This window comes from Mobula birostris, chromosome 17 (genome assembly GCF_030028105.1).
Source record: "Mobula birostris isolate sMobBir1 chromosome 17, sMobBir1.hap1, whole genome shotgun sequence".
NCBI classification, from domain to species: Eukaryota; Metazoa; Chordata; class Chondrichthyes; order Myliobatiformes; family Myliobatidae; genus Mobula; species Mobula birostris.
In genome coordinates, this window is record NC_092386.1 from 24,011,497 (window position 1) to 24,024,600 (window position 13,104).

Consider the following 13,104-nt stretch of genomic DNA (forward strand, 5'->3'; position numbering starts at 1 on the left):
GGCCAATGCACCATATGCCTTCTTAACCACAGAATCAACCTGCACAGCAGCTTTGAGTGCCCTATGGACTCGGACCCCAAGATCCCTCTGATCCTCCACACTGCCAAGGTTCTTACCATTAATGCTATATTCTGAAGATTTTAACATTACCTTTGCCATATCAGTTTTAGTAGCAAGCCTTCTCCCCCGCCCCCTAGTTCTTTTGATGTCTGACATATCTGACATGTTGATGATGCTGCTTCATACAACTATTTGCCAGCAAACCACAAATACATTAGATCTACCTCAAAGAATTACGTGTTCCGATCACCAGCTTCCTCAGAATATCCAATGCAAGTACAGGATTGGCTTCAGAGGGAGTGCAGGAAACAGATCTCTGCTATGTCAAAGAGAACATGAAGTAGGTACTCTGGAATATTGAAGAGCTTTGAAGAACCAGGACTTCAGGATGTTAAAGGGACCCTGGTGTGTTTATGAGAGCATGGATACCAGGACCCTGGTGTGTTGATGGACTGTGGGAATTGGGATTCTGGTGTTTTGAGGGAAATGCAGGAACCAAGGCCCTAGTGTGTTTAAAAAGGAGTATGGGGAATCAGCACTTGACCAGATGCTCAATAATAGTTTACTGCAGGAGTTCCCATCATGGGGCCCATGGACCACTCAGTTAGTAGCAGGGGTCCAAGGCATAAAAAGGGTTGGGAATCCTGGTTTAGAGGATTTTCAGAGTTTTACATTGTCTCCACTGCTGAATCACCACCTTAACCATTAACCTATTTTTCCTATTCATGTCCTGTCCTCGTTCTGCTGTGATGTGATGTTTGATTCACTAGTTTTGGATCCAAGCTATCTGGTAAGATAGCTGCGCACAGGGTCACAGCCTCTCCAGGTCCAAGCAAAGGTGTAATTGTTCATCCTTTATCTGATTTTTAATGATCACAAGACACTGCTACATATTAAGACTATCCAGTACTGGAAGTCTACCCCACGAGTGAGTTACAAGCAGAGGAGCTGGACTTGTCGCGGACCATGTTACAGGAAGCTATCAGAGTCGGTGCACAGACTAACAAGCGGTGTGAGTGCTTGTCTTGGTCATTTTTCTTGTGATTGCAAGATCACAAGTCCAATTCACTGGTTCATTTGCAAGACTGACAGTGGGGGAGTTGCATGCCCTTGGATGTAGCACAGACCAGGCCCTCATGTCATAGGCCTGTTGCCAGCAGCCAGGGGTGGTGGCATGGTGAGCGTCCATGCTGGGCTGGAGGCTGGGGGCCTCTCGTGTTGATACTGCTCTCCTGTTTGCGCTCGGTGGAAGACGAGGTGGATTGCTTTTGTTTGCGGCTGCACGAGGGTGAGGTGATCACACTGCCGTGGCTTGTTCTTGTCAACAACATCCCATGCACCATCAATCTACAGGATTGGGCTACATTATTATTTTTTGTGTGACTGTATGTTTACTTCCATTGTAATTGTATGTACTATATTTGTCTTGTGCTGTGTTTGACTGTTTTTGTAACTTGTACCCGGAGGAACACCGTTTTGTTTGGCGGCATTTATGTATGGTTAATTGATAATTAAACTAAAACTTAAACTTGATTGCGTTCAAGAGCCGCGAGGTAATGTTGCAGCTCTATAAAACCCTGATTAGAACACACTTGTAGTATTGTATTCAGTTCTGGTCACCTCATTACAAGGACATGCCAGCATTAGAGTGGATGCAGAGGGGACTTACCAGGATGCTGCGGAGATCAGAAAACATGCCTTATGAAGAAACGTCAAGTGAGACGGGACATTTCTCTTTGGAACAAAGTTGGATGAGGGGTAACTTGATAATGATGTACAAGATGATAAGAGGTATAGATAGATAATAGCCAGAGACTTTTGCCCATGAACGTACTGGAGTCCATAATTTTAAGGTGATTGGAAGAAGGTATAGGAGGGATATCAAAGGTGGGTTTTTTACACAGAGTGGTGGGTGTGTGGAATGTGTTGCCAGGGGCGGTAGTAGATGCAGTACATTAGGGATATTTAAGAGACTTAAGTAGGCACATGGATGAAAAAAAATGAAGGGTTAAATTGATCTTGGAGGAGGTTAAAAGGTAAGGCACAAAGGGGTCTGCACCGTGCTGTACTGTTCTATATTTTATTATACAATATCAGCTCTAAAGTGGCCTCCTTGATGTTATGAAAGTCATCCCAAATGCATGATATAAACTTGCCTTCTCTTGCCATTTAATTTGGTCAGTCCTGCTGTTGACTAAAATTGTCCATGATTGCAAACCAAGTTACTTCTTGATTAATACTCTGTCCTACAGGTATATGTGCAGCTAATGTTAGGAAACCTCTGCTTAGTATTAGCAACAATGACTTCTTTTTGTGATGTCCACCCAGAGTGATTCTACATTTTGAAGCTTTGAACTATGATTACTCCTCACTCTGGTATTAACAGAACTACAAACCTTTTCCTTACAGCCTGAATTTCCCTGGAATATCAAATCTCTTGGTCACCTAGCAGCCATATCCTTGTAATTTTTGTTGAAACATTTATTACTGTTTAGATAGTCATCCAGTTTATCTTGCTGTGAACGTTGTGTTCATTTAGATAGTCTTTCATTTTATCTTGTCAGTTTCCTGACTCTATTTACTGCTGCACTCTCTGCTTCTGCAGCTTCCCCATGCACGCCTTTTATCATTATCCTTGTCACTCCTCTATTGTCCGTTTCCCTTTTTTTTTGCTTTGTTATATATCCCTTTGCCTAAATGCTATGTACAAGTATGAATAAACATTTTGATGTCAGTCAAATTTGGTGGCCAGAGATGGGTTCTTACAACTGTTAATAGTTTCCTAATCATCATTACTGATACTTCCTTTTTGTTTCAGATATATTTCATTAAGTGGATTACTGAAATATCCCAGTGGTGAGATTTGTACTTACTGCTGTGGATAAATAGACCTCCAGACTCTAGTCCCTTAGCATAACCACCAAGCTACTGCACTCAGTTTTGTCTGAGTCAAAGAATGCATCTGAATCCCATTTCAGACATTGTGGTGAGTGGAAACTAAGATATGGTCTCTGGGTATTAGGTTGGATCTATTCAGAGTGCTTGCAACTTACGTTTTTGCCACCCACCATCATAAGTGACATTTTTCTGGTAGGTATATGGTTTATTCTTTATTATAGCCTATCTAGAATAAAGCAATAATTTTGTAAGGTAGTTAAGTGATCCTTTGACAAAATAATAGTAATAGAATCTGGAATACACCATGAGAGTAGGATTGAATCCACTCCAATGTTCAATTAGATTGTGACTGATCTTGTTTGTTGCCATTCGATTCTGGTAGTCTGCAAGAAATGTGTGGATCTTAGTCGTCAGTGTAACAGCAAACAAGTATTCACAGCTGTCTGATATACAGCATTCCAAAGATTCACAATGCCATCTATGAAAATATTTCTCAATTCATTCTTAAATGGCCAACGCCTATCTGGCTCCAGTTCTAGATTCCCCAGTTGGAATAAATAGCATCCATACCATCCACCTCAGATGCCATCCATGTCTCAATAACGTCTTTGCAGATGCCAATCTGGGATTCACATATCTGGGATGTCAGGGTGGATTTCCTTAATGGGCAGCATCTGTGTGTGACATTGATTAATGCGTGGAGGCTGATGGACCGACAACCACCGTACAGTCCTTGACTGATTGGGGGCATGGATACAAGACGATGGGGACCATACACTGCTACAGCCTCCTCCTACCTTCACTGGGGTTGTGATGTGTCATCATGTGATGCGGGAAGGGCAAGACAAGAACGCATGAACCAATGCTCATAGACGGATCAGAGGTGGAGAGAGTGAGCAGTTTCAAGTTGCTGGGTGTCAAGATCGCTGAGGATCTAACCTGGTCCCAACACATCAATGCAGCTATGAAGAAGTGGCTATATTTCATTAGGAACCTTGAGATTTGGTTTGTTACCTAAAACACTAGAAAACTTCTATAGATGTACTGTGGAGAGCATTCTGACAGGCTGCATCACTGTCTGGTACGGTGGGTTGGGTGGTGGGGGGGGGGGCGGGGGAGAGAAGCTAGTTCACAGGACCAAAAGAAGCTACAGAAAGTTGTAAAGTTAGTCAGCTCCATCTTGGGTACTTGTCTCTGTAATACCCAAGACATTTTCAAGGAGCAGTGCCTCAGCAGAAAGGCAAATTCCATTATTAAGGACTCCATTCATCCAGGGCATGCCCTCTTCTCATTGTTACCATCAGGAAGGAGTACAGAAGTTTGAAGGCACACACTCAGCGATTCAGGAACAGCTTCTTCCCCTCTGCCATATGATTCCCAAATGGACATTGAACCCATGAACACTACCTTACTTCTTTTTAATATGCAGTATATTATTTCTGTTTTTGCACTATTTTTAATCTATTTTATATATATATATATACTGTAATTGATTTATTTATTTTTCTTTCTATATTATTATGTATTGCATTGTACTGCTGCTGCTAAGTTAACAAATTTCTGGACACACGCCGGTGATAATAATCCTGATTCTGATGTTCCAACATCTCCAGCGTTGAAGTCTAGGCTGGATCGCTGTTTGTCTGGAACCTGGAATCTCCCTGTTGACTTTAGCACCAGGGATGAACCTATCAGGAGCTAAGCACCAGATGGCAACATCACAATCTTCAGAGAAGCTTACAGAAATGCATATTGGCTAAAATAACTAGCAAGGAAATTAATGGGCCCAAAAAGCAATGAATTCCCAGGACCTGATGACTTACCTCCTCAGAAGCAGTTGTGGAGATAATGTTATTTTCCAAGATTTCATGGATACTGGAAGGTTCCTACGGATTACATGATGCTAAATGTAACCAAACCATTTAAGAAGGGGCTAAGAGAAAGAAACTGGTGCCTGACATCAGGAGTAGAGAAAGTACTGGAATGTATTGATAAAGAAATGATAATTAGACACTTGGAAAATAAAGGAATGGGGTGCGTAGATACAGCGTGATTTATGAAAAGGAAATCATGTTTATCAACCCATTGGAATTTTTTTTGTGATTATACCTAGCAGGAAACAAACTAATTTAATGATGTATTAGACTTTCAGGAAGTCTTCAATAGGGTCTTCAAAGGATTATTTATACGAGGGGTGATTGATAAGTTCGTGGCCTAAGGTAGAAGGAGTCAATTTTAGAAAACCTAGCACATTTATTTTTCAACATAGTCCCCTCCTACATTTACACACTTAGTCCAGCGGTCATGGAGCATACAGATCCCTTCTTTGTAGAAGTCGGCATCTTGGATCTCCAGACAGTTATCCACAGCAGGGGTGATTGGTAAGTTTGTGGCCTACGGTAGAAGGAGATGAGTTAATAATTTCAGACTTTCCTCATAATCACTCAAAGAGTTGAACTGCACATGCATGCAACAAGAGCTGTATAACTCATCTCCTTCTACCTTAGGCCACTAACTTACCAATCACCCCTGCTGTGGACCGCTTTCTAGAGGTCCAAGACGCCGACTTCTACAAAGAAGGGATCTGTATACTCCACGGCCGCTGGACTAAGTGTGTAAATGTAGAAAAAATAAATGTGCTAGGTTTTCTAAAATTGACTCCTCCTACCTCAGGCCACGAACTTATCAATCACCCTTTGTCAATGCATGTTATTTTGGGTAACACACTGACATGGATTAATTTAAGGACAGAAAACAGGTGAAAGGAATACATGGGTCATTTTCAGTTTGTGAGGTTATGACTGACAGGGCGTAGCAGAGATAAGAGCTGGGATCTCACTGTTTATATTTTATATCCGTCTTGTAGATAAAAGCATCGAGAGTACAAGTCCAGCCCCAACTACCGAACCAGTCTGTTTCTAAAGTAACTCAAATTTCAAAAGCTCTTTACCATGAAAAATTATTCGTTTTCAACCTAAAGTTTAAAAGTATTTAATTACACTTAAATTTACTTAATATACTTAGATATTGTTTGCTTAATATCTAATAAAAATGTTAATCTTTTCACCTCTGATGCAGAAGCTGTAGGGCTCGGGGTGCGTGAGCTGCTGGGGAATTGCTGCACCTTTGGGCTCTTGCTCCTATGTATATTTGTGGTTATTTGTTCACCTGTGTCGGGACGTCAGTGAGAAATGAACCGCAAGCAGCTGAACACTACTTCTGGACTTCTGCATTTGCATGCACTCATACGGAAATGCAGAAGTTGAGCTCAGCCACATGAAGTAATTTCACTAAACATCATAAGTTTTAGTTGAGAAGTCCAGGACGCAGAAACTGCAGAGTGACTCATGCAAATCCAGGTTCAAAGGTAATTGAAGTAGTAAAAACACCAGGTTCACAGCAGATGCCATTTTATTGTCTCTTCATTCAACATTGAAACATCTAGACAGCAAAGGTGGAAACATCAGAGTGCTCATTATTGATTACATTCAAGACAATCACCCCCTCAAACTACTTAGTAAGCTCCAAGACCTCAATTGGAGGGTGTACCTTATGAGAATAGGCTGAGTGAACTTGGCCTTTTCTCCTTGGAGCGACGGAGGATGAGAGGTGACCTGATAGAGGTGTGTAAGATGATGAGAGGCACTGATCATGTGGATAGCCAGAGGCTTTTTCCCAGGGCTGAAATGGCTAACACGAGACGGCATAGTTTTATAGTGCTTGGAAATAAGTGCCGTGGGGATGTCAGGGGTAAGTTTTCACACAGAGAGTGGTGGGTGCGTGGAATGCACTGCCGGTGGCAGTGGTGGAAGCGGACACAATAGGGTTGTTTAAGAGCCTCTTAGATAGGTACATGGAGCTTAGAAAAATAGAGGGCTATGTGCTAGGGAAATTCTAAGCAGTTTCTAGAGTAGGTTACATGGTCAGCTCAACATTGTGGGCCGAAGGGCCTGCAATGTGCTGTAAATTTCTACGTTCTATGTTCTCAATACCTCCTTGTGCAACTGGATCTTCGATTTCCTCACTTGCAGACCCTAGTCAGTTTGGATTGGCAACAACATCTCCTCCACAATCTCCATCAGCACACGTGCACGACAAGGCTCTGTGCTTAGCCCCCTGCTTCTCACACTTTATAATTCTGACTGTGAGGCTAAGCACAGCTCCAATGCCATTTGATGGGTAAAGCCCTCCCCACCATTGAGCAGATCTATACAGAGCACTGTCGCAGGAGAGCAGCATCCATCAGCAATGACCCCCACCATGCTCTCTTCTCGCAGCTGTCACCAGGAAGAAGGCACAGGAGTCTCAGGACCCACAGCACCCGGTTCAGGAATAGTTACTACCCCTTAACCAACAGGCTTTTGAACCAGAAGAGATAACTTTACTCAACCTTACTCACCTCATCACTGAACTGTTCCCATCAGCTCTGAACTCATTTTCAAGGACTCTTCATATCATATTCTCTATATTTGTTGCTTATTTATTTATTTGTTTGTTTGTTTAATCTCTTCCATATTTGCAGTTTGTTCTCATTTGTAACACTCACAACATGCTGGAGGAACTCAGCAGGTCGGGCAGCATCCGTGGAAACGATCAGTCGACGTTTCGGGCCGGAACCCTTCATCAGGACTGCAGAGGGAAGGGGCAGAGGCCCTATAAAGAAGGTGGGGGGAGGGTGGGAAGGAGAAGGCTGGTAGGTTCCAGGTGAAAAACCAGTAAGGGGAAAGATAAAGGGGTGGGTGAGGGGAAGCAGGGAGGGGATAGGCAGGAAAGGTGAAGAAGGAATAGGGGAAACACAATGGGTAGTAGAAGGAGGCGGAACCATGAGGGAGGTGATAGGCAGCTGGGGGAGGGGGCAGAGTGAAACAGGGATAGAGGAAGGGAGGGGGAGGGAATTGCCGGAAGTTGGAGAATTCTATGTTCATACCAAGGGGCTGGAGACTACCTAGATGGTATATGAGGTGTTGCTCCTCAAACCTGAGTTTAGCCTCATCATGGCAGTAGAAGAGGCCATGTATGGACCATACCAAGGGGCTGGAGACTACTTAGACGGTATATGAGGTGGCTGCTTATCTGTTCTGTTGGGTACGGCCTTTCATTGATTTTATTGTGTTTCTTAGATTTACTGTCTATGCCTGCAAGAAAACAAATCTCAGGGTTGCATATCATAACATATATATACTTTGATAATAAATTTACTTTGTTTACTTTGATCTGGCCTCTGGCTTTGTAGCTGCGGGGGGAAGCGACCAAGACTAGCTCATACTAACCATGCAAGGTGAGAATCTCCACAACACAGATAACAGAATTTGAAGGCTAAAATATATTTGTAAAAAATAAATCTGTACTTATCAGAATTGGAATTTACAATCTCTTGTGGCAAGTTCCTGCACATTGTGAGAATTTCCCATACATAAAACTTTCGAGAGAATGGGGTCAGAATTGGGTTTGCTCTTTAAAAAAAAAGCTGGGCTTTGCCCACTCTTCACAACTGGTTATGTTCTTTGTAGTGTGTTTGCAGTCCTTGAACATTACAGAATTCAGTCAACTTTCAACCAACTGGCTGTAACATTGCATATTAAAAGTCAGACTGGATGGTTTATGAGTTCTTTAAGATACATTAACTTCATTTACACCATATTGTCTGTTCTTTAAAAAAATGAAATGAAACCATGCAAACCATCATCTACCTACATATATGAAACAATTCCATATTGTGAGTGAGTACTTCCTTCAGTTAGTCCTGACAAAGGGTCTCGGCCTGAAACGTCAACTGCACCTCTTCCTACAGATGCTGCCTGGCCTGCTGCGTTCACCAGCAACTTTGATGTGTGTTGCTTGAATTTCCAGCATCTGCAGAATTCCTGTTGTTTGGTCTTTTGCCACTAATCGTTGTTGGTAATTCTGTTCGGGGGGGGGGGGGGCGGGGTGTTAATCACGACCAGAATATAGGTGATAAGTGCCTAATACACTCAATTTCGCTTCTTAAAGGTTTTATCTAACGAGTTTAATATTAAACACTCCGTGCATATTTTCCTCACATGAATATAGTGATAAGTCAATTATCAGGGGGGGCTTGAAGTAAACGTTGAATGAACTTCCAGTAGAAGTGGTAGAGGCAGGTTCGATATTATCATTTAAAGACAAATTGGATAGGTATATGGACAGGAAAGGAATAGAGGGTTATGGGCTGATTGCAGGTCGGTGGGGACTAGATGAGAGTAGCGTTCGGCACGGACTGGAAGGACTGAGATTGCCTGTTTCCGTGCTGTAATTGTTATATGGTTATATAACTCACTTATAAGTCAATAGCATCATAACATTTTAAGTAATGTTTGGATATTAAACACACAGCACATATTTTCCCCGTATGAACATATAAAATCATTGCAATTTCAAGTATCGCTGAATCAGTGGGAGCCCTGGACTTATTTTCCTGCAACAAGACGGTCCCATCGAGGGGTGATGGGAGACAGCGATACTTGAAGGGGGTTCCTTATGTCCAGTCTATTCCGCAATTTAGTTTTCGTTGCATTTATTGCAGAGATATGTTGGAAATGGAAGCAACGTTTTCAGTGCTTTTGTGGCTATCTCAGGATATTTAGCCTTGACTTTGATCCAGAATGCCGGCAGAGATGTTATGTCAAACATACATCTCAGCCCGCCGTCATTTGCAAGCTCGAGGAGTTGATCTCCTTCCCGCGCTGACATGGATGGCGCACGGGTAATGACCTCGCGTGCATTCAAGTTCAACAGAGGGCATGACAGAGAATGAGGAAAGGTGCAGCTGACTCATATTATTTCCTTGCGGCCCGGTAGCGCATGCTTTGCAGCCCGCTACCGGTCCGCGGCCCAGTTGTTGGGGACTGCTGCCTTAAGGTACAGGAGCCCTTAGGAAGAAATTATGGAATTCACCCTGCATTTTGAGAAGAAGGTGAAATCAGATGCATTAGTATTACATTGGGGTAAATGGAATTACAGAGGCATGAGCAGGGAGCTGGCCAAAGTTGATTGGAAGGCAATGCTAGCAGGGATGATGGCAGGAAAGCAATGATTGAAGTTTCTGGGAGCAATTCAGAAGGCACAGGATAGATCTTCCCAAAGATGAGCTAGTATTCTAAAGGGAGGGTGATGCAATCGTCGCTGACAAAGCAAGTCAAAGACAGAATAAAAGCAAAAGAGAGGGCAAGTAATATAGCAAAAAAAGCAGTAAATTAGAGGATTGTGAAGCTTTTGAAAACCAACAAAAGGTAACTAAAAAAGCCACGTGGATAGAAAAGATAAAATATGAAGATAAACTAACCAATACTATAAAAGAAGATACCAATATTTTTAAGATATATAAAGAGTAAAAGAGAGGCAGATGTGGATATTGGACTGCTGGAGAGGTAGTAATGGGAGACAAAGAAATGACGGACAAACTTAAGCATTATTCTTCATTTGTGGAAGACATTAGCAGTATGCCAGAAATTTGAGAGTATTGGGGGCAGAAGAGAGTGTAGTTGCTCTTACTTAGGAGAAGGTGCGAAGCCGAAAAATCTGAAGGTAAGTAAATCACCCGGACCAGATGGAATACACCACAGGGTTCTGAAAGAGGTAGTGAAAGAGATTCTGGAAGCATTGATAATTATCTTTCAAGATCACTAGATTCTGGAATGGCTCCTGAGGAGTGGAAAATTGCAAATGTTACTCCACTCTTTAAAGAGGGAAAGAAGCAGAAGAAAGGAAGCCTGATTTCAGTGGTTGAGATGTTGGAGTCCATTACTAAGTATGAGGGGCACATGATAAAAATAGGCTAAAGTATGCATGATTTTCTTAAGAGGAAATTACGCCTGACAAATCTGTTAGAAGTCTTTGAGAAAATAACAAGCAGGATAGACACAGGAGAGAAATGGATGTAGTATCTTTGATTTTCGTAAGGTCTGACAATGTGCCACACATGGGGCTGCATAACAAGATAAAAGCCTTTGGTATTACAGGAAAGATACTAGCTTGAATAGAAGATTGGCTGACGAGCAGGAGGCAAGAAGTGGGAATAAATAGGGACTATTCTGGTTGACTGCTTGTGACTAGCGGTGTTCTGCAAGTGTAGGTGTTGGGACTGCTTCTTTACACGTTATATATCAATGATTCAGATGACAGAATTGATGGCTTTGTGGCCAAATTTGCAGACAATACAAAGGTAGGTGAGGGACAGGTAGTGTTGAGGGGGTCTGCAGAAGGACGTAAACAGATTGGGAGAATAAGTGTAATGCCCTGGTTAAGATTTTTACTGCTAATGCAGCAATGCATTTCATTTAGTAGCTTTCTGGAGAAGCAGTGCATCTTGCTTGATAGCATGTTTAGGTTTCAGGTAAAGGTAAGGGGCTGTGATGTTCAACTTAGGAATGGTGTGTCAGCCAGTCAGGATGGTGGAATTGGAAGGAGGTTCTAGAGGGAGCAGTGCAGAGAGAGATCTGTGATGGACACTGGTGGAGTTCGTGGTCATTTTGGCGGGAGCTGCGGAAAGGACAGGAGGGAAGGTAGCCGAGGATGCCATGGGAAGGAGCATCCCTGTTGCACAAGGTGCTTTGTTCAGATGAATGACTCCAAGCAGAAAGGGCCAATACTCCACAGAGGGCATCCATTTGTTTGAAATGGATTTCGAGCGACGTTTGGGATATGGTGTGTGCTTTCAAGCAGACCGTGGGTCCAGAGCGTGAGTGAAAAGGACAAGTTCAACTTGGGCTCCTATTATATGTGCACATTTAGACTGGGGTAACTGAAATGGGGCCTTTTATTTTTTCCCCCTTTTCTCTTTCCTACCAACTGTTCAATAAAGTTGAAATTTGTAAATATACTTTCTTCATAACTTTATGTGGTGTACAATTTATTATTTCTTGCCGACAGATAATTGTGTACGTAGCATATGCTCAAATCGAGGTTTCTTTAATCAGAACGTCATGACGATCCCTTTTGGTTGAGGGGGAACTTCTTTACTCAGAGAGTGGTAGCTGTGTGGAACGAGCTTCCAGCAGAAGTGGTTGAGGCATGTTTGATGTTGTCATTTAAAGTTAAATTGGATAGCTATATGGACAGGAAAGGAATGGAGGGTTATGGGCTGAGTGCAGGTTGGTGGGACTAGGTGGGAGTAAGAGTTCGGCATGGACTAGAAGGGCCGAGATGGCCTGTTTCCATGCTGTAATTGTTGTATAGTTATAATAGAGGGACGTCCATTTAAAACAGATGAGGAATTTCTTTAGTCAGAGGGTAGTGAATCTGTGGAATTAATTGCCGTAGATGGCTGTGGAGGCCAAGTCATTGGGTATATATAAAGCAGAGGTTGATAGGTTTTTAATTAGGGTGTCAAAGGTTAGGGGGAGAAGTTAGGAGAATAGGCTTGAGAGGGATAATAAAACAGCCATATCGGAATGGCTGAGCAGACTTGGTGGGCTGAATGGCCTAATTCTGCTCATATGTCTTGTGGTCTTAAGGTCTTAAACATTGAGAGCATAAGATGAAGAGTCCTTGAAAGCAGGCACAAAGTCAGCCCTGCAAATCCACGTTGATAGATGCTCTTTATGGCAAGGACATAACCTCCTTCAATATCGTTCCTAAGTCCCATTACCAACGAAATTCTGCAATACAATTTTCTCATTCACCACCACGATGTTTCTCCACTGTTCCTAATTCAATCTCTTTGGCACCGGTTTTTACATATATTGTCCAAAAATTCCAGCTCGCCGTTATGTTTAACCTGACCACTTTGGTCTCCATGGAGCTGCTGCGGGATGCTGGGGAATTTCAGAAACCAGCCGAGTTTCAATAGGATCTTCCTGAGGCTGTCACGGCTGACTGTCAGGTCAATGAATAGCGCGTACAATCTCATGTTCTGTTCGCAACACCCCTCCTGTATCTGGCGCAGGATGAAGATCATGTCAGACATGCCTCTGTTTGCTCTGAATCCGCACTGTCCCTCTCTGAGGTTGCTTTTTGTAGTAGTAGAGGAGACTCTGTCCAAGAGAATTCTGGCAAGGATTCTGGCAGTGGACAGCAGGTTGTAGCTTGAGCAATCTGATTTCTCCTCTTTGTTCTTGTACAGGGAGACAATTACAGCGTTGTGTAGGCCAGCTGGGACTGAATCTTTCTCCCAACAGAGTATGAACA